Below are 24,760 nucleotides of genomic sequence, written 5' to 3' on the forward strand. Positions count from 1 at the left end.
GAATAATATTTCATTATTTGGATGTGCCATTTATCCATTCACCTACTGAAGAGACATCTTGGTTGCTTTCAAGTTTTAGCAATTATTGTTAAAGCTGCTATAAACAATCGTGTCCTGGCTTTCGTGTGGGCATGTTTTCAATTCCTTTGGGTAAATACCAAGGAGCACAATTGCTGGATTGTATGGTAGGTATGTTTAGTTTTGTAAGAGAGTGCCCAAGTATCTTCCAAAGTGGCTGTACTATTCTCCCCAGCAATGAATGAGATTTCCTGTTGTTCCACCTCTTCACTAGCATTTGGTGTTTTCAGTGTTCCAGATCTGGGCCATTCTAATAGGTGTGTAGTGGTATCTTGCTGGTGAGGATTTTTGCATCTATTTTCATGAGAGAGATTGATCTCAAGTGTCGTTTACTTGTAATATCTTTGGTTTGAGTGTTAGGGCAATGCTAGTGTAGGGGCACTAGCCTATGTCCCCTATAGCAACCATGTGTCTTTCTGGCCCCTTTCTGGGGAACACACCAACTATTTGGTATTGTAACCGTTTATCTCAAGGAACGTCACTTCTTGAAGGAAAACAGAGCCCTTCCACGTGAGCTGCTCATCCTTGGAATGCTGGTCATGCAAGGACAGTCCCTCTTGGCAAGCACATAGCTTTTGTTCCCCTGCCTATTTAAGCAGCATCCTCCCAGTTCTCGATAGTGGGTGCAGGTCCACAACTCCGTCCAACTGACTGCTCCTGGACTCCGCGTATGTGAGTCCCAATAAACCCTTATGTCTCATATACTGTCTCCACGTCTTTTCTTTGGTCTCTCTGCAACCTATCCAGCACTGTTCATGCAACTGAGCATGCAGTCAGACAGTGTCTTGACATGAGTATAGCCATGTTTGGCTGCTCCATTGACCTACAGCCACCAGCACAAAAAGAAATATAAAAGCTGCTTTCTGCGTGGTGGGATCTGGCCCTTCTCCCATGGAGATAGTTGCAATGTGTAAAAATTTCAAGGCCCTTTGGGCACCGCGGCCTGGAACAGACTGGCCATCTGTGCTGGGCTGGGACGATAGGGTAAATAATGCACGTACACAACTACTGGGCTGGGACGATAGCCAGGGGGCTCAGTGCACGTATGCCACTGATAACCATTTGTGCATGGGAACACAAAATGCTTGCTCTGTAAACTCTGTAACTGCTTATATAAACTGCTGGAAACTGAGGTCTGGTGAGAGTTCCACCTGTGGAAGGGACGCCTTGCCCAGGACGTGTGATCCTTGCCCAGCCATGTCGATTGACAGGACTCTCCCGGCAGTGGGGCTTGGATGTTGTGAGTAATTGATTTATTGTGAAGTAATTGATCTGATGTGTTCTCTTTTCAGTCAACCTGGTGTTTCTCTTTCCAGTTGATTTGTGTCATTTCCCTTCAGTCGATCTGGTGTTTCCCTTTCAGATCGATCTGATGTTTTTCCCTCTTATTATATGACCTATTCGAATCTGCTGCTATCTCAGCCGTTGTGGATGTTTTCCCTTTCTAGTTGAGCTGGTGTTTTTTCCCTCTTATTATTTGACCTATTCGGATCTGTTTGTGGACTATTGCCTTTACTATCCTCTATATAATAAAATATACCTTCAGTCCATTTGTTTGGAGTGGAAAGTTTCTTTTACGTCTACGATAAAATCCCCGAACCTCTCATAACAGACAGCTAGTCTCTTAGAACAAGTTAGGAAATTATTCCCTCTGCTTCTATGCTCTGAAAGAGAGTGTAAAGAGTGGTATAATTTCTTCCTTAAATGGTTAGTAAAATACACCAGTGAACCATTTGAGTCTGATGCATTCTGTTTTGGAAGGTCATTAATTATTGATTCAGTTTCTTCTGTTCCTTTATCTCTTTCTTGAGTTCTTCCTATTACTCATCACTTATAGCTTTTGTAATTGTCTCACATTTCTTGGGTATCTTTTGTTTTTTGAGACTTCTTTCCCCCCCCCCAGTTTTGGAGGTTTCTATTGAGAGATCTTCGAGTCAGATTCTTTTCTTATCTGTGTCCAGTCTACTGATAAGCCCATCAAAAGCATTCTTCATTTCTGTCACAGATTTCTTATCTCTAGCATTTCTTTTTGCGTGTGTTTTAGAATTTCCATCTCAATTTCTCTTGCCCATCTGTTCTTGTGTGCTGTCTGCTTTATCCAGTAGAACCCTTAGCATATTAATCACAATTGTTTGAAATTCCTGGTCTCATAATTCCACATCCTTGCCTTGGTTCTAATGCTTGCTCTGTCTCTGAATTTTTTAAATTTAATTTTATTATGCCTTGTAATTTTTTTTCTTGATATCTAGGCGTGATGTACTGGGTAAAAGAAACTGCTGTAAATAAGCCTTTTGTTATGGGGTGTTGAGGTGTGGGGAGAGGAGAAGTTTTAGATAATTCTATGATTTGGTCTCGGTCTTTGTGTGTCTGTGTGTTTTGATTTCATCATTAACCTATGAGTTCTTAGGGGTATATTTTAAAGTTTCCAAGCTTATAAAGTTTTGTTTGTAGTTAAAAATTTCATTTTTTTATTTAAAATTTTTTTATTGACATATAACACGTGTCAGTCTTTTAGTGAGTTTGTGCTTCTGAACTGTGAACTTCACACATGCCTTTCAGTTCCCCCTCCACCTTAGGTGGGATGGGATGGCTAGAATGGGCTGGAGTTGGTTGGATTTTGTTCCCTTCTCTCATGAAGACTAGAGCTGACTGGAGTTTGCGTATTTTCCTTCGCACACTCAGGCTCTGATAAAACCTGAGCAAGTTAGGCTTTGCTTAAATAGTTTCTCCTGGGGGTAGACTTGGTACAGAACGGAAGGCTTTGGCATATTTGAAAATAGTTTTCTTTTCCTTTTCTCCTGCTAGAGATATGATTGATTTTTTCTCTGATAATCACTGGGAGAAACAGGTAGATCTCTACAGAGTAAAACTTAATGAAAGTGTGGGGCTCTCCCCATAACTGAGTTCCCCTGAAGTTTTCATTTCCTGGATTTGTCCCTGCTGAGCCTCCAGAAATTTGTCCATTGTTGTTCAGGTTTCCCCAACTTGGCACTGGCTCCCACTGTGGTTTCAATTTGTGGGTTTCTGCTTCAGTAAGTTGTGCTTCTCTGTATTTGCCTGTTGGTTTCTCCAATCTGGGGACAACAGTTTGCCCTGTGACCATATTTCTTTTATGAATCTAAGAAGAGTTGTTTATTTTCCCAGTTTGTTTAGCTTTTTACTTGTTAGGATGGAGTGGTGACTTCCAGCTTCTTACATGCTGGACCAGAAACCAGAAGTACCCTCCTGTCCTTTTTATGTCATCTTTTACAACAAAGAAAATTACTGATACAATGACAGTGCTATGGCTATGGTCTGAATGTTTGTGTTCCCTTCAAACTCATATGTTGAAATCCTCTCCCACAAAGGTGATGGTGGAAACGTGGAAAGTTTGGAGATGCTTAAGTCATGTGAGTGGAGCCCTGACGAATGGGATCGGAGCCTTATAAAAGAGGCTCCAGAGAGATCCCCAACCCCTTCCACCATGTTGAGGACAGAACAAGAAATCAATGACCCCAAGGAAAGCCCTCACCTGACCTTGCTGGCACCCTGATCTCCCACTTCCAGCCTCCGGTACTGTGAGAAATAAATTTCTCCTGTTTATAAGCTACCCAGTCTGTGGTCTTTTTTTATAACACCCCAAACAAAGACAGATATACTCTATTTTTTGTTATGGTTATTTCCAAATATATACAGAAACGTTAAACAGTGTGTTATGAAGTCAGATGAACACTTCCCCAGTCTTCCACCATTATTTATCATTCCATAGCTGTTCTTGTTTCATCTGTCCCCAGATTCTATGTTGGGAACTGCCAGCAGTTTAGTCTGCTTGCAGTGGCTACAGTTCTCCATTTGTTTGGAATCAGTTCACAGTCTCCATTTGATGAGATCTGCTGGTCCAGTCCTTTCCCCAGTCCCTAGTTTGTTGGTTACTACTGGTGTCTGCACTCCCGTTTCTTTAGTTACTTTTGGTTTCTGTTTATGTCAATTTACAATTGCAACAAAAAGAATAAAATAGCTAGGAATAAATTTAACCAAGGAAGTGAAAGACCTATACAATGAACACTGTAGGACATTATTGAAAGAAATTGAAGAAGACGTAAAGAAATGGAAAGATATTCTGTGCTCAGGTATTGGAAGAATTCACATAGTTAAAATGTCCATATTGCTTAAAGCAATCTTCAGTTTCAGAATCCCAACATTCTTCACAGAAATAGAACAAAAAACCCTAAAATTTATATTGACTAACAAAAGACTGAGTAGGCAAAGCAATCCTAAAAAAAAAAAACAAAGAACAAAGCTGGAGATATCACAGTCCCTGAATTCAAAATATACTACCAAGCTATAGTAATCAAAACAGCATGGTTCTGGCAGAAAAACAGACACACAGATCAATGGAACAGAACTCAGAGCCCAGAAATAACACCATACATCTATGGGCAGCTAATCTTCAGAGAAAGGAGTTAAGAACATACAATGCAGAAAGGAAAATCTCTTCAATAAATGGTGTAGGGGAAACTGGACAGCCACATACAAAAGAATGAAAGTAGACCATTATCTTACACCATACACAAAAATTAACTCAAAATGGATTAAAGACTTGAATGTAAGACCTGAATCCATAAAACTCCCAGAAAAAAACATAGGCAGTATGCTCTTTGACATCAATCTTAGCAGTATCTTTTTGTGTGTGTGAGGAAGATTAGCCCTGAGCTAACATCTGTTGCCAATCCTCCTCTTTTTGTTGAGGAAGATTGGCTCTGGGCTAACATCTGTGCCCATCTTCCTGTACTTTATATGCGATGCTGCCACAGCATGGCTTGGCAAGCGGTGTGTCAGTCCACGCCCAGGGTCTGAACCTGTGAACCCCAGGCTGCTGAAGTGGAGCATGCAAACTTAACTGCTATGCCACCCGGCTGGCCCCAGCAGTATTTTTTTGAATACCATATTTCCTCAGGCAAGGGAAACTAAAGAAAAAGTAAACAAATGGGACTACATCAGACTAAAAAGCTTCTGCATGGCAAAGGTAACCATCAACAAAACAAAAAGACAACACAGTAACTGGCAGAAAATATTTGCAAATCATATATCCAACAAGGGGTTAATTTCCAAAATATATAAAGAACTCATACAACTCAACCACAAAAAAATGAACAACACAATTTAAAAAATGGGCAGAAGTTTTGAACAGACATTTTTCCAAAGAAGATATACAGGTGGACAACAGACACATGAAAAGATGTTCAACATCACTAATTATTAGGGAAATGCAAATCAAAACTACAATGAGATATCACCTCATACCAGTCAGAATGGCTATTATTAACAAGGCAGGAAATAACAAGTTGATGAGGTTGTGGAGAAGAGAACCCTCACACACTGCTGATGGGATTGCAAACTGGTGCAGCCACTATGGAAAACAGTTTAGAGATTTCTCAAAAAGTTAAAAATAGAAATACCATATGATCCAGCTATTCCACTTTGGGTTATTTATCCAAAGAACATGAAAACACTAATTCAAAAAGATATATGAACTTGTATGCTCATCATAGCATTAGTCACAATAGCCCAGACTTGGGAGCAAGCCAAGTGCCCATGAATAGACGAATGGATAAAGAAGAAGTGGTATTTATATACAATGGAGTACTACTCAGCCATAAAAAAAGACAAAGTTGTGCCATTTGAAACAGCATGGATGGACCTTAAGGGTATTATGCTAAGTATAAGTCAGAGAAAGAAAAATACTGTATGATTTCACTCATATGTGGAAGACAAACAAACACATAGATAAGGAGAACAGATAGGTGGTTCCCAGAAGGGAAGGGAGTGTGGGGAGGACAAAGGGGTAAAGGGGCACATATATATGATGATGGGTAAAAACTAGACTATTGATGGTGAACACAATGCGGTCTATACAGATGCTGAAAGATAATAGTGTACATCTGAAATTTACAGAATGTTATGAACCAATGTGACCTCAATAAAATAACTAAAGAATAAAAGTTTATAATACAAAAAAAAGGTAAATGCTTATATAAATTGAATTCTCTAAAATGTAACAGAAACTAACCCAAATGAATTTCAGGTTCATGTGATCTGAGAAAATATTCAACATTAAAGCTAATTTAAGTTTGTTGGTTTAATTAAGAGACATGTCTTTAGAGTTGTTAACATTGAATGTAATGCAGACATACAAGTTTTATTACCTGGGTTTAACAGTCAAATGAGTTCATGTTATCTCTTACAAAATTTGTCAGTCAGAAAAATAACTAAGGATGATGACTGATGTTGTCTAATGTCTTGTGAAGTTTTTGTGGGTAGTCTAAACATAATTGTTAAGAATAAAGAAATTAAATAGATGTAAGTAGGATAAAAGGTTTTTAGATGAACTTTTTTTTTTTTTGAGAGGAAGATTAGCCCTGAGCTAACATCTGTTGCCAATATTCCTCTTTTTGCTTGAGGAAGATTGTTGCTGAGCTAACATCTGTGCCAGTCTTCCTCTATTTTGTATATGGGATGCCGCCACAGCATGGCTTGATGAGCACTGTGTAGGTCCATGCCTGGGATCTGGACCCATGAACCCTGGGCCACAGAAGCGGAGTGCAAGAACTTAACCACTATGCCATTGGGCTGGCCCTGTGAACATTTTAAATAGTTTCCTCCATTTTTTTTTTGGTAATCTGAAACCTTAAAGTTTAGCTATATTAAGTTAAATGATGAATTAAGTTAAATTCATTGAATATCCAGATCATTTCCAAATAAAATACTGAAACATTAATTACTAAACATAGATTTATCCACTTTTTTGCTTCCTTTTACAGAGGAATTAAAGATATTTGGGTCTATTAGTAGACGTTTTCTGCTACGCTGAGAAATTTCCTGTGGGAAAGTATGTTTCTAGAAACTATAAAAGGTATTTATACATTTGCCAAGCCACAGAATGCTAATACGCTTCACAATTGTTTGCTTCTTTGTTTTCACAAAAAAATAAGATTTTTAAGAGATACAAATTCTCATATGTACTTAAAGCTACTAGAAATAGTAAGGGAAACATCTCTGTGTGCAAGGAAAGTAAGATATGTTTTTGGTAAGTGAAGTTAGGAGGAATGGAGATACACTTTTGGTGAAGGGAAAGAAAGTAATTTTGTCCTAACATGAGGCTGATTGTTTCCAAATGGGAAAGAAGAAAAGCAGAACAATCTGAATGTAAAAAAGAAAGTTGTAGAAGGTTTGTGGAAAAGGAATCTTTGGAAAGAAATATTAATGTGTAGTCAAGCTGGCTAAGGTTAGAATAAATTTAATTAAGTGAAATTACTTTTAATATCAAAAGTAAGCTGGTGCAAAATTAGAATTGGTTTTCTCTCTGCTAAAAGGACCTAGTCTTCTTGGACTATTGATCTGCTCCTGATAAGAGATTGTAAAAACTTTTTCCTTACCTTTTAAGTACTCTGCGTATAAAACAAAGACTTTGTGTTTTATCAAAATAATTTCCTGTGCTTCATTTTATCTTTCTCATGAGGTCTTTGATTACTTAGGAGAACTAAGCCTTCTTAATATTAAAAGAGCAAAGTTTTGCTCACAACTATATAACCTCCTGTATTTGCCTTTGAAGTCTTTTATTGTCACTTTGGTGAAATAGATAATTAAATATTGTTTCATATTTATCTGTGATACTTTTTAGTCTAGTGCCCAAAGCTTTTGATGTTTTAGACAAAGTTCCCAAAATTAAATTCTAAATGAAGTCTTTTTGACATGCAATTAACTTTGGGACTTTCTAGAAGGCCCCTGGAACATCTCAAAATATTTGTTTTCTCTTCTTATAAACAGAGAGAAATTAAACTAATTAGGCTATTTTGATATGTTAAATTACATGGGTAGCAGTGTCAAATAAGAAATAATACTGAGCCTTCTTTATGTTGTACTTGTATAGGTGTATGTTACAAGTGTTCTGAAAATTGTATGAAATTCCTAAAGTCTGATGTGTCCTGGTGTATTGTTATCAGTCATAATTCTAGTTATTATCTTAAAATGTTTTATGTTACAAAAATAACCAAATTTCCTTCCCAGATGAACTCTTATCAGATCATTAAAAATGAACATCTTTAAGTCTTTTTACAAACATACTGTTTCACTCTGTTGCTTTTGGAAAAGTGTGGCTGCAAAAAGTGCATCATCTTCAAGAATATTCATGGAATGGACTTTCAACAGATGCAGGGTTTTGATCACTTTAAGATCATAAAACTGGGCTGGCCCCGTGGCTTAGCGGTTAAGTGCGCGTGCTCTGCTAGTGGCGGCCCGGATTCGGATCCTGGGCGTGCACGGACGCAGTGCTTCTCCAGCCATGCAGAGGCCGTGTCCCACATACAGCAACTAGAAGGATGTGCAACTATGACATACAACTATCTACTGGGGATTTGGGGAAAAAAGGAGGATTGGCAATAGATGTTAGCTCAGAGCCAGTCTTCCTCAGCAAAAAGAGGAGGATTAGCACGGGTGTTAGCTCAGGGCTGATCTTCCTCACACACACACAAAAAAGATCATAAAACTGAACTTGGTAAGAATTTCCAGAACTGATAGAAAAACTGGATTCAAGCAGAACAAGTATGAATTACATGGGACTGGGTGAACTGAGGGCGATGCTTATAATTTTTATGACGTTTTGTTTGAAACATTGCTGGTTCCTTAATGTTTTGTTTTTCCAGATTTGAGGAAACCTTTTCTCTTAAGCTATCTATGACTTACCACAATTTGGTAAAATATACCTTTGTAAACAAAGATGAAAACATTTGCTTTTTCTTCCTACCTGATCCCTCCGGAATTCAGAAACTCTTGAGTATTCTTTTCATGGTGATATAGTCAGTTATTTGCATAAGTTTAATAGGAGCCTGTTTTCCTTGTAACAGGACATAATTGGAAACATTGCTTAAGTGATCAGGCCAATTTTAATACAAACAAATTAGTTTTACTGTGATTATCTTTGGTAAAAAGAGAGGATGATATATAGAGAAAAATTATGTTGCACCTTTGTAGATAACAGATTCTAGTCCTGTGAATTATCTTTGAGGTTTTGTTATATACCTGTAAACTAGACTGGATCCTGAATTCTTCTAGTCAGTTATCTGGCTACAACTCGCCAAAGTAACATTTGCAATTTTCTTCCACCCTTCTGATTTGGAATCACTAAGAACAAAGACTGCCCTTGAATCTCCTTAGAAGGGACTATACCAGGTCCTCCTCACTACCCAGATGGCAGCCAAACTTCAGGGACTTGAACTCTGGTTCTCATCCTCATGAGATCTACATCTCAGAGCTGTAGAAGGATCCACTTGATATACGATCCTGTACAAGAACTGGAGACCTCCAAATAAAATTGACTGGGAAGAGAAGTAGGCAACATAGAGGTAGACTGCTTCCTACCAATATGCTAGATCAAGACTTCATACTTTTTTTTGTGTGTGTGTGAGGAAGCTCAGCCCTGAGCTACCATCCATGCCAATCCTCCTCTTTTTGCTGAGGAAGACTTGCCCTGGGCTAACATCTGTGCCCATCTTCCTCCACTTTGTATGGGACGCCACCACAGCATGGCTTGACAAGTGGTGCGTCAGTGCATGCCCAGGATCCAAACCCGGGCTGCCAGCAGCGGAGCGCTCTCACTTAACCGCTACGCCACAGGGCCAGCCCCAAGACTTCATACTTTAACTAAACATGAAACCCTTTCTTCTTCACTTTCCTTCCATTACTCTGGAACTGGCCTGGAGAGATAATGCCATCATCCGTATCTCCCAGGCCATTGATAAGGGGAATCACCTCTGGAATTTAGAACAACTTTTTATTTCAGGCTAGAAGAAAACCTAACTGACCCCTGGCTTGAATGGGCAAATGCAATAATCCACGTGAATGAATCCATTAACACGCCGTCTTAGTGGGAGTGGTTTGTGCCCTGACAGGATTTATCATTTTTGTGGTGGTCATCATTCTCCTGGGACCTGTGAATGCCTAGATGGCTGGTGCATGACCAGCAATGCCTCTTAACTGTGCCCTTCATTGTTCACAAACAAACTGAGACAGTTCACTGGTCAACTACCCTGAATTTACATCTTTGAGTTAGAAAGGACCCACCAGGAGGCATTCATGATCCAGGATTTGCTTCATTTGGTGGGGACCTACTTCCCTCGTTAGGATTAAATGTAAACGAGGCTATGATCAGGAATCTCTTTTTTTTTTTGTGTGTGAGGAAGATCAACCCTGAGCTGACATCCATGCCAATCCTCCTCTTTTTTTTTGCTGAGGAAGACTGGCCCTGAGCTAACATCTATTGCCAATCCTCCCCCTTTTTTTCCCTTTTTCTTCCCAAAGCCCCAGTAGATAGTTGTATGTCATAGTTGCACATCCTTCTAGTTGCTGTATGTGGGACGCGGCCTCAGCATGGCTGGACAAGCAGTGCGTCGGTGCACGCCCAGGATCAGAACCAGGGCCGCCAGAAGTGGAGCGCATGCACTTAACCACTAAGCCATGGGGCTGGCCCCAGGACCCTCTTTTTAACTCTTTTTTTTTTTTTGTGAGGAAGATCAGCCCTGAGCTACCATCCATACCAATCTTCCTCTTTTTGTCAAGGAAGACTGGCCCTGGGCTAACATCTGTGCCTATCTTCCTCAACTTTATATGGGATGCTGCCACAGCACAGCCTGACAAACGGTGCATCGGTGTGCGCCCGAGATCCGAACCCAGGCCGCCAGCAGTGGAGTGTGTGCAGTTAACCGCTATGCCATGGGGCCGGCCCCCTCTTTTTGACTCTTGAAAGTATTGCAGAATCCGATGTGAAAGCAACAGCTGCCCAAGAAAAATCCTTAGACACTCTGGCCAAAGTTGTTCTTGATAATAGGGTAGCCTTTGATTATCTTTCAGCTGAGCAAGGAAGTGTCTTTGTTGTGGCCAACACCACCTGCTGTACCTGGATTGACGCTTCTGGGGAGGTTGAAGCTCAGTTACATAAGATCACTGAGCAAACCACTTGGCTTAAAAAGATGACTCCTGGGCCGGCCCCGTGGCTTAGTGGTTAAGTGTGTGCGCTCTGCTGCTGGCGGCCTGGGTTTGGATCCCGGGCGCGCACCGACACACCGCTTCTCCGGCCATGCTGAGGCCGCGTCCTACATGCAGCAACTAGAAGGATGTGCAGCTGTCACATAGAACTATCTACTGGGGCTTTGGGGGGAAAATAAATAAATAAAATAAAATCTTAAAAAAAAAAAGATGACTCCTTCAGTGGGGTCTTTGACTTATTTGACTTTTGATTGGCTTGGGTTGGGGACCATGGCTCCGAGTTTACTCCAGACATTGGGAATGATCCTGCTGATAATAATCACAGTAGTCTCCCCTGTCCACTGTATTCTCTCAAAAGCTTTAAAGATTTTATTTATTTATTTTTCCCCAAAGCCCCAGTAGATAGTTGTCTGTCATAGGTGCACATCCTCCTAGTTGCTGTATGTGGGACACGGCCTCTGCATGGCCGGAGAAGCCCTGCGTCGGTGCGCACCCAGGATCCGAACCCTGACCGCCAGCAGCGGAGCTCGCGCACTTAACCACTAAGCCACGGGGCCGGCCCTCAAAAGCTTTAAATGTATGTTCATGGCTGCTAACCACAAAGCAAATGATCTACCTAAGACTGGAACGCCACAAAAGGAGTGAAGAAAATGACTGACTAAAAAATTATGAGCCTTAAGCTGTGACCTGTGTCTACTACAGGGATTCAGCAAAAAACATCATGACCTGTGAATACCACACAGAGGATCAGTGAAAGCTGTGAAAACTGCAGAGCGATGGCTGGGGGTGGCACAAATGCCTTAATTTTTTATCACATCTCTCAATGAGAATGAGAGTTTGAGCAAAAGGGAGGAATTGTTAAAAAAGAGACAACAGGCCCCAGATTGAGTCATTGTGCTTAGCCCCAAGTCAGCAAAGCCAGACTTAATGTGTAACTTAATTGTAGTTTCAGCCTCTCCCAGGAATGTAGTCTTAACTGGTCAGTCTGGAATTTCCCAGTTAGCACTAGTGAGGGAATCCACCTCATAGACCCCTCTCATCCCCACAAAGATGAGGTAATCTACTCTTTCCTATAAAAGTCTCCCATTTTGTACAGCTCTTTGGAGCTCCTTTCTATTTACTAGACAGGATGCTGCTTGATTCATGAATCACTGAATAAAGCCATCTTTAAGTTTACTAGGTTGAATTTTGTTTTTTAAGCAATCTCTAGGGTAAGCAAGGCAACAGGCAACCAGAAAGGACTTCTGGGGTCATCGTTTGCACAGAGATGTCTACGTTGAGTTCTGCAAGGCAATGCGTGCCCTGACTCTCTCCTCTGTCTTTCAATCAAATCTGTATTATTGGCTAACACTTTGTTGGGCTGGGCTTGCTCTGAGGTTGCAGCTGAGTCAAGTCCTTCTCAGTGAGGACATCCTGAGAACAGCGCTATGCAGAGGGTCTTAGCCACAGCCTGCCACGTGAGTCCACCCACACCATCCAAACTACAGAAAGGTGAGCAAAGCCGGGCTCTGGCTGGTGCTGGGATAATAAAGATTGTCTGACTCTGATGCAGATGGGATCTTCTCACCCTCAGCCAGCAGTGTGGCCGTGTCAACACGGGTCCGAGCTAGGTTTACTCTATCAGTTTGGATACAATGCCAAAGTAGATTCTCCCAGAGCTTAGCTAGTCCTCTCTCAGGCCAACCATGAAAAAGGACATTAACAGATGGCCGTGCTTTTTCCCAAGAGTGAGGACGCATCCCAGGCCGAGGACCTGTCCTCGTCAGGATCCACAACAGGAAGCTTCTCAATCTCAAGGGAAGAATGAAGATGAGAGTTCTTGGAGGGAAGCGTGGACATTCTGGGTGGCAGTCTGCAAATCATTTGGCAAAAATGTAAACTGATTTTTTTCTGGTTGTAAAAACAATACCACTTAAAAAAAATCAGATAATTCATAAAAGGGCTCAACTGCAGACAGAAGTCAAAAAGGACAGCCCAGTGACCTCCCTTGGTGGGTTCATCACTTGTAAATAAGACTACGTATCATGCAGATGAGTTGAACATGAATGGAGGTGGGCATGGTGCCCACGGTGCTGGTAGGGAGCAAGTGTGGCCTGGCCGCACGCACTGTGCAGTCTCGGCAGGCGCAGGACTGGCCCGAAGCTACGGCATCCCCTACGTCAAGATGTCAGCCAAGACGTGCCAAGTGAGCCAGCTCCCCACCCACAGCTGGCCAGGGACCCGTCGCACCTGCCCCGGCCAGGGAGCAGTGCTCACTACCCCCTCTCCCTCCACACAGGGCAGCTGCTCTGGCTCTGACCCCAGCTCCAGGACCCTCGGGACCCAGCGGCCCCTTGTGCTGTAAGTCTCCCTGGACAGCAGGGCAGTGTGGGAGGCCAGGGCCTGGGTGTGGGCTGACACAGCTCCAGGGAAAGGTGGAGGCCCCTGGAGAGAGCTGCCCTGAGCCAGGCCAGAGCAATGACCCTGGGGACATGACCCCTCTGCCCCCAGAGCACCCCGTGGGCCCCTGTGGGCCCTGACCCCTTAGTGGGCTGTTGGGGACAGGGTGATAGCTTAGACAGGAGCTGGACATAGGGTGGTCAAGCTCGGAGCCAGACCTGGGGGCCACCCTGCCCTGTTGGGGAGGGGCTGAGAACAAGCCACCTGATGGGGGTGGCTTTGGGGCCCACTCTGAGCAGGGCCTGGCTCCCTGTTTGTGGGAGTGTGGGGGCTGGGGAAGGGGCTGGATTCTGCTTGAGCCCGTGGCAGGGGTGCCTCGGTCCCCTCCCCTGTCGGGCCCTCAGGCTGAGTCCCCCTCTGAGCTGCCCCTTCTTCCCAGGGCGCGGAGGACACCTTCTACATGCTGGCGCGCGAGATCTGGCAGCACAAGGTACGCAAGCTGAGCCCTGCCGACAGGGGCAGCCGGGCTACATGAGCTGCAGGTGCCTGCTCTCCTGAGGGTGACACCAGCTGTGTCCACTCTGACGTCCCTGATGGTCCTTTGTGTGCAGACGCGGGGCGTGGAGGTGCGGATGTGGGGAGAAGGTGCAGAAGGAGGAAGGAGGGGGGAAGGCAGGAAGGAAGCGCCGCCAGAGCCCAGCCGGCCCAGGGTGGACAGAGTGACCACAGACCTCCAGGATGCTTTGCACAGACTGCCTTGAACTGACCCCACCAGACCCCAGCTGTTAGTCTCCTCCAGCCCCGTCCGGGCCCGATGGGCACACGTTGAATCGCAGGCAATTATTTGATGGTCTGGACCCTGGCGTCTGGCCGAGGTTGGGAGGCTGCAGTGCGTGTGGCTTCTAACCAGGTGCAGCGGGAACCTCTGCTTCCTCCAGCTGGTGGCCCCTCTGTGGGGACAGCTGGCAGAGGCTGGTCAGGTGGCCCCGACCTCGCCACCCTCAGCCTCGCAGGATGTCCAGCCCTTCCTGCAGAGAGCTCTGGGCGCTGCAAGAACAAGCCGGCCTTGCATTTTAACACACAAACCCTTTATTGACCTTTAAGCAGCAAGAAGAGAATGGAGGCCACGCACACGTCCCTTTGCCCTGGGAGGGAGGCCTTCTTGGGGAACGCTGAAACCAGGTTGGGGGCGGGTATCCGCCACCTTGGAGTCTTCTTCTGACTCTGGGTGGGGTCGCATTTCCTGAGTGTTGGGGACTCTGAAAGGCAGTTGTTGATGACCACAGAGTGAGGAACCCAGCCTCTCAGGTCCATGCCTGCCAGCGTCCTGTCCTCCAGCCCGACGTGGAGCAGCAGCTCTCAGGGTCTCAAAGCAGGGCCCCAGCACTGTCAGCTCGGTCTCAGGGCTCTGCCCCATCATGCTAGGTGGCTGCTCAGGGCCCTCGGGTCTGGCCGTCCCTGCCCCCTTGTGTGAGTGAGGGTGGGCTGTCCCGCCTGCCCCTGCCACCGCCTCCCTGGGGTGGTCTGTTGCTCCCAGAGCTGCCTTAGGTCACTGACGAGGCCTTGTGGGTCATGCCCAGGCCCCAGGTGGCCACATACTGCTCCGAGAGGGCTCACCCTGCTTTGGTTCAGAATCCAGGACCAGCCAGGACAACAGGGGCTTGGTCCCCTCAGTCCTCATCCCGGCTGGAGGGGCACTCGTGGCACCTCTCCCCTCCCAGGCCCCGGGTTCAGGCCAGGCCCCTCTGAGTCAGGGACTTGTGCCGTGTGAGGGGGTCACTGTCCACCAGGAAGGCCAGCATGAAGAGACAGGGCAACTGCTCGCTGGCTGGGTCTTTGGAGCCACCGCACTCTCCATCACCTTCCCCTCCAGAGGACCCCGAGTGTCCAGCTTCCCTGTGGACATGGAGGTCAGGGAGGCAGGGACATGCAGGTCCTTGGGACAGCTCGTCCGGCGCTACCAGGGCTCCGTCTCAGCTGTGCCAGTCACTGCCCTGAGAGGGATGTTGGCTGCAGGCGCCACAGGGCAGCAGGGGTGTCTGGCGCCCTATGACTTGGTCTTCTGTGGGCTGGGCAGGACCTGTCGCTGGGACCTCAGTGGGGGTGCAGGGCCGGGCCTGTCGTATGACCCCGGGGTGGCCCAGGCAGGTGTTGAAGGGAAAGAGACCCAGTGTCCTGGCTCAAAGCCGATGTCAGAGGCCACCTGCCCACAGCCTCGTGGTTCAGTGGGAGGTTTGGGAGGGATTTCCATCACTGTGGGCTCAGCCAATCTGGAGAGTTGTTCTGGGCTGGGGGCAGGCAGGCCAGATCCAGAGCCTCCATGGCTCCCAGAGAGGTGTGTGGAGCCTTGGGCCCCGCGGAGGTCCCCTCATCCTGCTGCTCCTCAGCCTTTGAGACAGCCAGGCCGGGTGTGAGTCTGGGCTGCTCGTGCTGGGCAGGTGGTTCCGGGAGGGCCAGCCAGCCTTCTTTGGGGAGCGTCTCAATGCTGGGAGAAGCGAGGAGAGGCCTGGGCACTGGGGACACTCGCTCCAGGCCCAGGAGCATCGTGGGGAACTCTTGCGTTTTTGCTGAAAGTAGGCAGACTGGGTTAGAGTCTCCACCGGGCCGTTTGGCCCGCACAAGGTGGAGCCCCATGGTGTCCTCCTGGCTCCCCGCATGGATACCCTGGCCTGGCACTGAGAACAACCCTCCAGGCTGCTGATCCCAGCGTCTGCAGCGTCTGCCCTGGCAGCCAGCCCTGGCCTGGTTTGCCGAAGCTTCTTCAAGCAGAAGAGCATGTGGACAGGGCCGAGGAAAGGCCCTGGGGGCGCCCCTACTATTCACTGCCTCAAAAGGGGGAAGCGGGAGGGGACCGTGCACTTGAGCACACCTCGGGGGGGGGCAGGTCGCACTTTATCCTTCGTAGCTCAGCCATTGAGCCTGGAGGTGCTGAGCACCGTGTCGTCCTCCAGGGCCCAGGGCTGGGACAGCCTGTCCTGCAGAAACTCCCGCAGGCCTTCCAGGGGCAGCTGCAGGAGGCGTTCTAGGAGAAGGGTGCGAAGGGTGCGCGTCAGGCCTGGGGGGCCCACTGGGAAGGCTCAGGTCCCCACCTTATCCCCCAGGGCACCTCATGTGGCCAGCTGCTGTGTCTGCTTTATGCCACGCCTGAGGGTCCCGCTGTGCCCACGAGAGCCATGGGCAGTGCCACGGCAGGGGGAGGCCTGGGCAACAAAGGGCCCCCCCATTCCTGTCCCTTCTCTGGAGGGTGCCCTGCCCAGCTCGGGCCAGAGCAGTGGGCCGTCGTTCGCCCGGGCTCACATGGGCTCACCAGCTGCTGTGCACCTGGAGGACTGTGTATGCCATGGCTGTGAGCACGCGCTCACTCTCCAGGATGTAGGCGTCTCAGAGCTCAGGGTGAGCGGGAAGGGGGTCTGTGGGGACAGCAGACATGGGAGAGGCAGCCTGAGCAGGGCCACTCGGGGTCTCAGCACGGGGTAAGAACCCCCCATTTGCCTCTGGTCCCTGAGTCAGACAAGGTCCTGCAGCTCCTCATCGGGGTGGACTCGTCTCAATGGGGATGTGGCTGCTGGATGAAGGTGCTCCCCACCAGGCCGCTCAGGGTCCTAAGGGCTTGTCCTTGACGACCGCTAACCTGGGAGACAACAGAGACTCTCCCCCATCCGGCGGGAACACACCCGAGAGGAGGGCGTGACTGGCTGCAAAGTCACCGAGGGCTCGTCCACACCCCAGGCTGACCCAACCTTCCCTCCAGGAGCCGAAGTGGAAGCAGCTGGTCCCCGTGCCTGGAGGTGCCGGGTCCTCCTCGAAGAGGGCTCTGGGCTTCCCCAGGAGGGGTCCTGGCTCCATCCACCCCTGGGCAGAGCCTTGCTTGTCTGGGAGTGAGGCTGAGCTAGGCCCTCCCTGGGCGCCGGGGGCTGGGAGCATCTCGGGACCGGGTGTCCCCGGGCAGCCTCACCGGGTCACTGAAGCACTGAAGGAACCACTTGGCCACGTAAATCCCAGTGGACATCTGCTGCTTGTCCTAACGGAAGGGCAGAGGCTGCTCAGGGCCCACCAACCTCCCTATTTGGGGTCTTTGTAGCCACTCCCAGGGGCCGGGTGGATGCAGTTCCGGTAGCCCCACTCAGGCCCAGCTTGCCCCTGGCCCCACCAGGACAAAGAAAATGAATCCAAACTCTCTCCAGCAGCAGGAGGGCACACCCCACCTCCCTTGGCCTCTCAGCTAGTGGGCCAGTGCCCCTGGGGTAGGAGACGGGGACGCTTCTGCTCACCATGTGTTTCTTCTGCTTTGGGAGAGCTTTGCCTAGAATGTGCTGCTGCTGGGCTTGGAATCTCAGTAGTTTCGGGAACCCAGAAATGAAGAAGCCTGAGAAGCCCCTAGGTCCCCAGCCAGTCGGAGCCTGCTCCCATTGGTGTGGGGGTGGGGCAGTGGGAGATGCCACATGCTGAACCCAAGGCCTCTTCTCTCTCGCAGTGACCCCACCATGCCCCCACACCGTCTGGAGCCCTGGCTGGGCACGCTCTTTCCAGAGAGCAGGACTGTCTTTGAGGCCCGGGGTGGCCTGGGGCAGAGGACCCCCCTCATGGGGCCCAGCCCAGCTGGCCCCCTTGCTGAAGGGCAGGCAGATGTTCTGGCCCCGGCACCCTGCCACCTCCCCAATCCCCGCAGCAGTCAGAATGGGAGCATGGGGGTCCCAGCACTGAAGGGCAAGGAGTCCAGCCCACGGCGTGGGTGGCAGGGATGTGCATGGCCATTTCCTGGGCTCGGGAGCCAAGCTGGGGGCACAGAGCAGGGGGAGATGCTGTCATCTGGGCTTCATCTGGCCGTGGGCCCAGAGACACCTGGGCAGGCAGCCAGATGCGAGGCAGAAGGACCAGCAGGGATGTTAAGAATAGTCTGGACGAGGACGGGACCAAGGGCTGTGTCTACAGGACCCAGAGGGCTCTGTGGGGAGGTGGTGCCCTTTTCTGATGGGGAGATGGACTGAGTGAGGGTCCCCAGGCAGCCCCACTGCCATGGGAACTCGACAGGGAGGCTCTCCTGGGCTCCAAGTCACGTCTAAGAGCCTGTAGCAACCACCTGCTGTGTGTAGCATGCCTCTCACTGCTCATCAGCTGGGCCAGTGCTCAGAAGGCGTCTTCCTCACTCAGAAACATCAGCAGGATGGCCAGGACCTCACTCGTGCCCTGGCAGTAGCCCACCTCCTGCAAGAGTCAGAAGGCGTAGAAGGATACACCCAGAGGCCGCCTCTGTGCCCCTCCCCTGCACTCGCCTCTCAGCTTTCAAGGAGCTCCTGGACAGACCCCTGCCCAGCACAGGTTCACAGGGTGGAGGTGAGGACAGTGTGGGGCCACCGAGACGCGCTGGGCCAAGAGAGCCGCCATGCCGGCTCAGGTGCCAGCACCGCGGCAGCCCCGTGCCCGAGCTCTGGGGTGTCCTCCTGGGTCTCCTTTCTCAGGTGAGGCAGAGGCACCTCAGTGAGGTGCGCCAGGGTGACGGGGACCTGACCTCGCTATGGGCAGCCCATGGAGTCGTCTCAGCTGATGTTCCTTGAGAGAATGTTCTGGAAAGAGCAGGCAGAAGGGGAGCAGCACCTTGGGAACTGTCTTGCTGTCTGTGGCCTATTCCGGAGTTCAAGTTCATGGGAAGCTTCATCCCGCTCAGTTTCTGATTAATAATAAGGCATCTCCAGGATCCAAACTCAAGTTTGATGGCAGCAGCGGCGCTTATGAGGCCCCGCGCTAACTTGTGACTAGTTTCAGCGGAGCCGAGTGTCCGGCAGCCCCGCCAACCTCGTGGGGCCTGGGGCAGCCCCAGGGGTGAGGGGCCGTTGCTGGTTCTGGAAAGTGGAGTCTGTGCCCACCCCTCTCTTGTCTCTGTTTTAGACTAGAGAGCCCCCCTTGCTGCAGCTCTGTGACACTGTGAGCTGGAGTCCCGACTAGTGTGTCCTGTTTGGTCACGAATACTCTTAAGAGGCAAGGACGCCTCGGGACACCATGGCTGGGTGGCCGGGACACTCACGGTGTTGTCCCTGGAATAGGCCGAGAGCACGTGGAACGCGGCTTGCTGACTAGGAAGGGGAACAGCAGAGGGTGAGTTTGTTTTGTGCTGATGCTGTGTTTCATTTTGTCTGACAAACCCTGACGACAACACAGGTGTGGTTAAGAAATCAGCCAAATAAGCAGTGAAGTCTCCAGGGCACCTCAGTGCTTAAAAATATTTTGGGGGTGAAGTCTACATACAATAAATGGCAAATATCTTAGCTGTACCATTGGTGAGTTTTAATTTTTATTCTGTTGTTCATTTGCATACATTAAGGTTCAGTCTTTGGGACGTACAGTTGCGTGGGTTTTCACAAACGTATAGAGCCGCCACATCCACCCCTCCAGCTCCGAGTGGAGCAGCTGCTTCATCCTAAAAGTCCCCCTTTGCAGCCAGGTGCTCCTCACTCCATCAGGCCCTGGCAACCACAGATTCTTCTCCTCCCCATGGCTTTGCCTTTTCCGGAATGTTCTATGAATGGAATCATTTATGGGTCTGGCTTCTTTCACTTTGCATCCAAGATTCATCCATGTTATTGAGTGAATCCATAGCTTGTTCCTTTTGATCACTGGATTGTATTCCAATTATGGATTACCACAGTTTATCCATTCTGCCATTGAAGATCATCTTGGTTGCTTCCAGGTTTAGCGATCATGTATAGAGCAGTGAATGTTGCAGGCAGGTTTTACATGGACATAAGTTTTCAAATCAGTTGGGTAAATATCTATGAGCACTTTGGGGCCTTGGTCAGAAACTGCCAGACTGCCCTCCAAAGTGGGTGCACTATTTTGCATCCCCACCAGCATGAGTGAGAATTCCTGTCGCTCCACGTCTTCGTCAGCATTTGGTGATGTCAGTGTTCTGAATCTTGGCCTTTCTAAGAGGTGTGTAGTGGCTTCTCCTTGTGGTTTTATATTGAGCACTTTCTCAAGTGTTTATTTGCTCTCTACATATGCACACAACACATATGGATATATATGTCTGTACATTTATCTTCTCTGTTGAAATGCCTGTTCAGATCTCGTGCCCATCTTTATTGGGACATTTATTATTGAGTTTGAGGAGTTTGTTGTTCTTATTCTGTATGGGTCCTTTAGCAGACATACGACTTGCAAATATCTTCTCCCCCTCCGTAGCTTTCCTTTTCCTTCTCTTAACAGTGTCCTTCGCAGAGCGCAAGTTTCTCATTTAGATGAAGTCCTATTGGTCAGTTCTTTCTTCCATGAGGGTGTTCTCTCTCACTTGACCAGCCTTTTCCTCGGCATCCGTGGCCTTACCCTCCCCCGGCTGTCTGGTTTTCTAATGCCGCAAAATGAGCTGTCCCCACCCTGTAAAAAGCTAGAGATTTCAAATGGGGTCACCAACTGGAACACAGCCAGGCCCATTCGTTTTAGATCCGATGGGCGTTTTCGAGGACAACAGTGGACTGTCCCCAAGTTGAAAATATTCACCATCTGGCCATTTACAGGAAACCTCATGGGTTGTGTGCCTGGGTCTGCAGATGGGGAGGGCTTGGTGGGAGCGGCTGGGGTCACTCACACCTTAGGCTCCTGTCTCCGTGAGGCCTGCTGCATGGCAGCCGTAGGGTGATGGACATTTGGGGTGTGGCTCAGGGCAAGGGCTGGTGGAGGCTGACTCGCCCTGGACCCAGCCTCAGACGTCAGCAGGGACACACTCCCTGGATCAAGGCAGTCACGGAGCCACCTGTGAGCCGACCAGGTTCGGGACACACGGAGCCCTCTAGGGGGAGGAATGTCGATGTCTCATTGTAAGAAGAACGTGTATCGGCTGTGGGTACTGAGTGGCCAGCTTAGGGAGACACGGTCCATGCCTGCCTGGCTGCTCCTCAGCACTGGCCTTGGCTGGACCCCTCTCCTCTCCCTCTCTCTGAGACGGCCTCTCCAATGTGTGGGCATTTAAAGAGCATCTCCTGGTCTGCCGTCTGGATCCACGCAGAGCTATGTCTCCTGTGGGCTAGCTACGTGCACCTCAAATCTGTCAGGATGGAAACCGCACTCCTGTCCCTCCCACGTGGTCTCCCATCAGTCAGGGTCTTCACCCCACACCCAGTTACTCAACAAGAAACCTGGCCTTCCAGGTGGTAAGGTGGTTGGGAAGATGTGAACTCTGACTAGGCTAGTAAGGAATTGCAGTGATACTTGAGGTGTGATGATGGTGTCGTGGTCACATATAAAAAAAGAAACCCCCAGGGGCCGGCCCGGTGGTGTAGCGGTTAAGTTTGTGCATTCTGCTTCAGTGGCCTGGAGTTCGCAGGTTTGGATCTCAGGTGCGGACCTACACACTGCTCATCAAGCCCTGCTGTGGCGGAGTCCCACATACAAAATAGTGGAAGACTGGCACGGATGTTAGCTCAGGGACAATCTTCCTCAAGCAAAAAGAGGCAGATTGGCAACAGATGTTAGCTCAGGGCCAATCTTCCTCACCAAAAAATCCCAAGAACCCCTCTTTTTAAAATTCATACTGAGACATCTACAAATAAAGTGGGACCAGATGTCTTGGGTTTGCAGTGACACACTTGCTGCTGGGGAGGTGTCTGGGGAACACAGGAGACTGGACTGGACAAGGGTCACTAATGGTGGATCTAGTGACTCAATCTGAGGGTTCGTCATATTATCTTTTATTTTAATAAATGATGGAAATTATCTAAAAGAAGCAAAAAGTTTGCAGAAATATATAACTAAAAACATGAAAACTGGGTGTTGTTATGACCCCTCTGACCCTCATTCAGTCCATCTGTGACCTGTTCCTGCCTAGTCTCTGCTGCCCAGTGCCCGCTGCCTGTGGGGCCCTCTAGGGGGGCTCTTAAGGACTCATGGCATGTCTAGCCCCTCTGGGCCTGGCCCCCAGCCTCACCTCAGCACCGCCCACCTTCGCCCCCCACACCTCTGCCCCTCCTCTTCATGAGGCCATCTCTGCACCACCCCTGGCTCAGCTTTCATGGTAATGCTGGGATTCCCTTGTCCTGCCACCATCCCAGTAGTTCCAGACCCCAGGCCCACATGGGTCATCGAGAGAACTTCCACCATGTGGCATTTTTGTGTTTGCTACTGTCGCCTCCCCTCTCCCATGAAATCCCTACATCCCCCTGGGACTCTCACCTCCCCTGGGACTCCCAAGTCCCGCTGGGACCCCTGCGTTTCTTCTGGTACCCCATCTCCCCTGGTACCCCTGTATACCCTGCATCCTCCCCCCAGGACTCTCATCTCCCCTGGGACTTCCATGTTTCCCTGGGACCCCTGCATCCTCCCCCCATGACCCACATTTCCCCTGGGACTCCCGGGTCTCCCAGGGACCCCTTGAGACCCCACCTGCCCAGCAGCCTCACTTGATGCTATAGTGATCCCAGAACACGGTGTGGTTGTGGAAGGTGCGGTTCACACCCAGGCTGATCTGTTTTATTTCTGGAAAGAGCTTTAGCCTGCCCCTTCGCTCTCTGTGGGTGGAACCGAAGAGGAGGAGCCAGCATCAGAGACACAGAACACTACCTGCCACAAACTGCCATCCTGAATAGAGCACTGCTGGCTGGAACCTGAGTTTTTCCTGCAGAAACCTCATTCTGTTGCTTGTTTCTGAAGCCAGGGAGGGTCCCAAGTGCCCCCCATGTCCGATAGGCCCCATGTCACGGCCTGTGCCCAGCAGCCCTGGGGAGGGGACCCCCAATGGTCAGCCAGCCATGGGCTCCTGCAAGGCCCAGACCCCCACCCATTAATTAGGCCTCTGCTCCCTGGTGCCCACCTGAGTCCTACAGCCAGACAGCGAGACGAGGCTGCTCTCTCTCTCCACGCTTCATCCTCACCCGCCATCTTCACCCGCTCATTCTGTTCTTCAAGCGTGAATCTGGCTCAGCCCACCCAGCTGCCCCCACCCAGGGCCCCGGAGGATGGGAGGGCTGCAGGGGCTCGAGGCCCATCTGCGGCACCGGCTCCCATCACCCTGACACTAAAACCACCCGGAAGAGCGCAGAGCCCCACGGCCCTGACACCCCCGCTTTCGGACCCCTGGTTATGATGGCAGAAGAGCGTCCTTGGGGCTCCACGTAGGCCTCACTGCTGCATGTTTCCCATTTCAAAACTTTTTGTGCTTCTAGAGAGGAAAACTCTCGACCTTTGCATATTCTCTTGTACCCAGCCAACATGCTAGATTAGTTTACTGCTTCTGATTAATGGGTTTTTGCAGAATGTCTTCACTTTTCTAAGATCATACCACCTGCAAGTGGGGCTGAAGATAATTTTTGTTTCTTTTTTGCTTGTGTAACTGTTACTTTTATTTTCTTGTCTCAGTGTATGAGCTAAAACTACCAAACCAACTCTGAATGACAGTGATGACAGCAGACATAACTTTTTTCTCCCTAATTTTAATGGAAAGGGCTTCAGCATTTCATGGCCCCTTAGGATGTTTGCTGTTGGCTCTTCTTCAGTAGTTCTAAAAATATTTAGTTTATTTCTACTCTTATATTACTTATGATTTTTTAACCATTTACCAATAGCGGCTGAATTGTAATCACTAGCTTTCTGGAATCCACGGATGTCATCAGATGACTTTTCCCTTTGAATGTGTCCACGTGCTATTTGGTCCCCACAGGCTGGTTCTGGAACGCACCGTCCTAGGTCGTGAGGATCGTTCCTTTAATGCCTTGCTACGTTAAACCTGTTAGGATTATATTTAGACTTGTACATCCATAGCCACATGTGAAATGGACTGACCGGTGTTCCTCTCTGGCGCTCTGTACGAGGCTCTGGAAGTGGGGCTGGCAGCTTTATGAAAATGGAGCTTCCCCTCTGCCCCGCCCTGAGCCAGGCTGAGGAGCTGCAGCCAGGAGCAGCCGCCTCCGCTGACGGCGCTCCCGTCTTGCCCTTGGTTCTCCTTCACTTAAGTCTTCTCTTTGTCTTCCACGTGGGCCGATTTTGCTGGTAAATCATCTGTTTCCTCGATTTTCAAATGTATGCCCACGAGTGGCAGACGGCTTTCCCTTGGAATTCTCTGACCTCATCCCGCCTGTAGTCAGGGCCCCGCCTTTCTGAAGGCCCCACATTTTATCCTCTCTCTTCTTTGCGTCAAGCTTGGGAGAAGTTTAGCTACAAAACTGGTCTTTTCAAATAACCAACTTTGGGGTTTATTTATCTTTTCTACACCTTTTGGTTTTTATTTCATTTTGCATTTTAAAATTCTTCTTCTTTTTTTTTTTTTTGTGAGGCCGATCAGCCCTGAGCTAACATCCAT

General features: G+C 48.8%; 1 protein-coding gene across 1 annotated transcript in view; it reads right to left on the reverse strand.

The window, feature by feature from the left end:
- The window catches only part of LOC131397528 (zinc finger protein 154-like), a 158,049-nt gene that overhangs the window by 37,368 nt on the left and 95,921 nt on the right, over window positions 1-24,760 (reverse strand).

Source organism: Diceros bicornis, chromosome 34 (genome assembly GCF_020826845.1).
Source record: "Diceros bicornis minor isolate mBicDic1 chromosome 34, mDicBic1.mat.cur, whole genome shotgun sequence".
In the NCBI taxonomy this organism is placed as follows: Eukaryota; Metazoa; Chordata; class Mammalia; order Perissodactyla; family Rhinocerotidae; genus Diceros; species Diceros bicornis.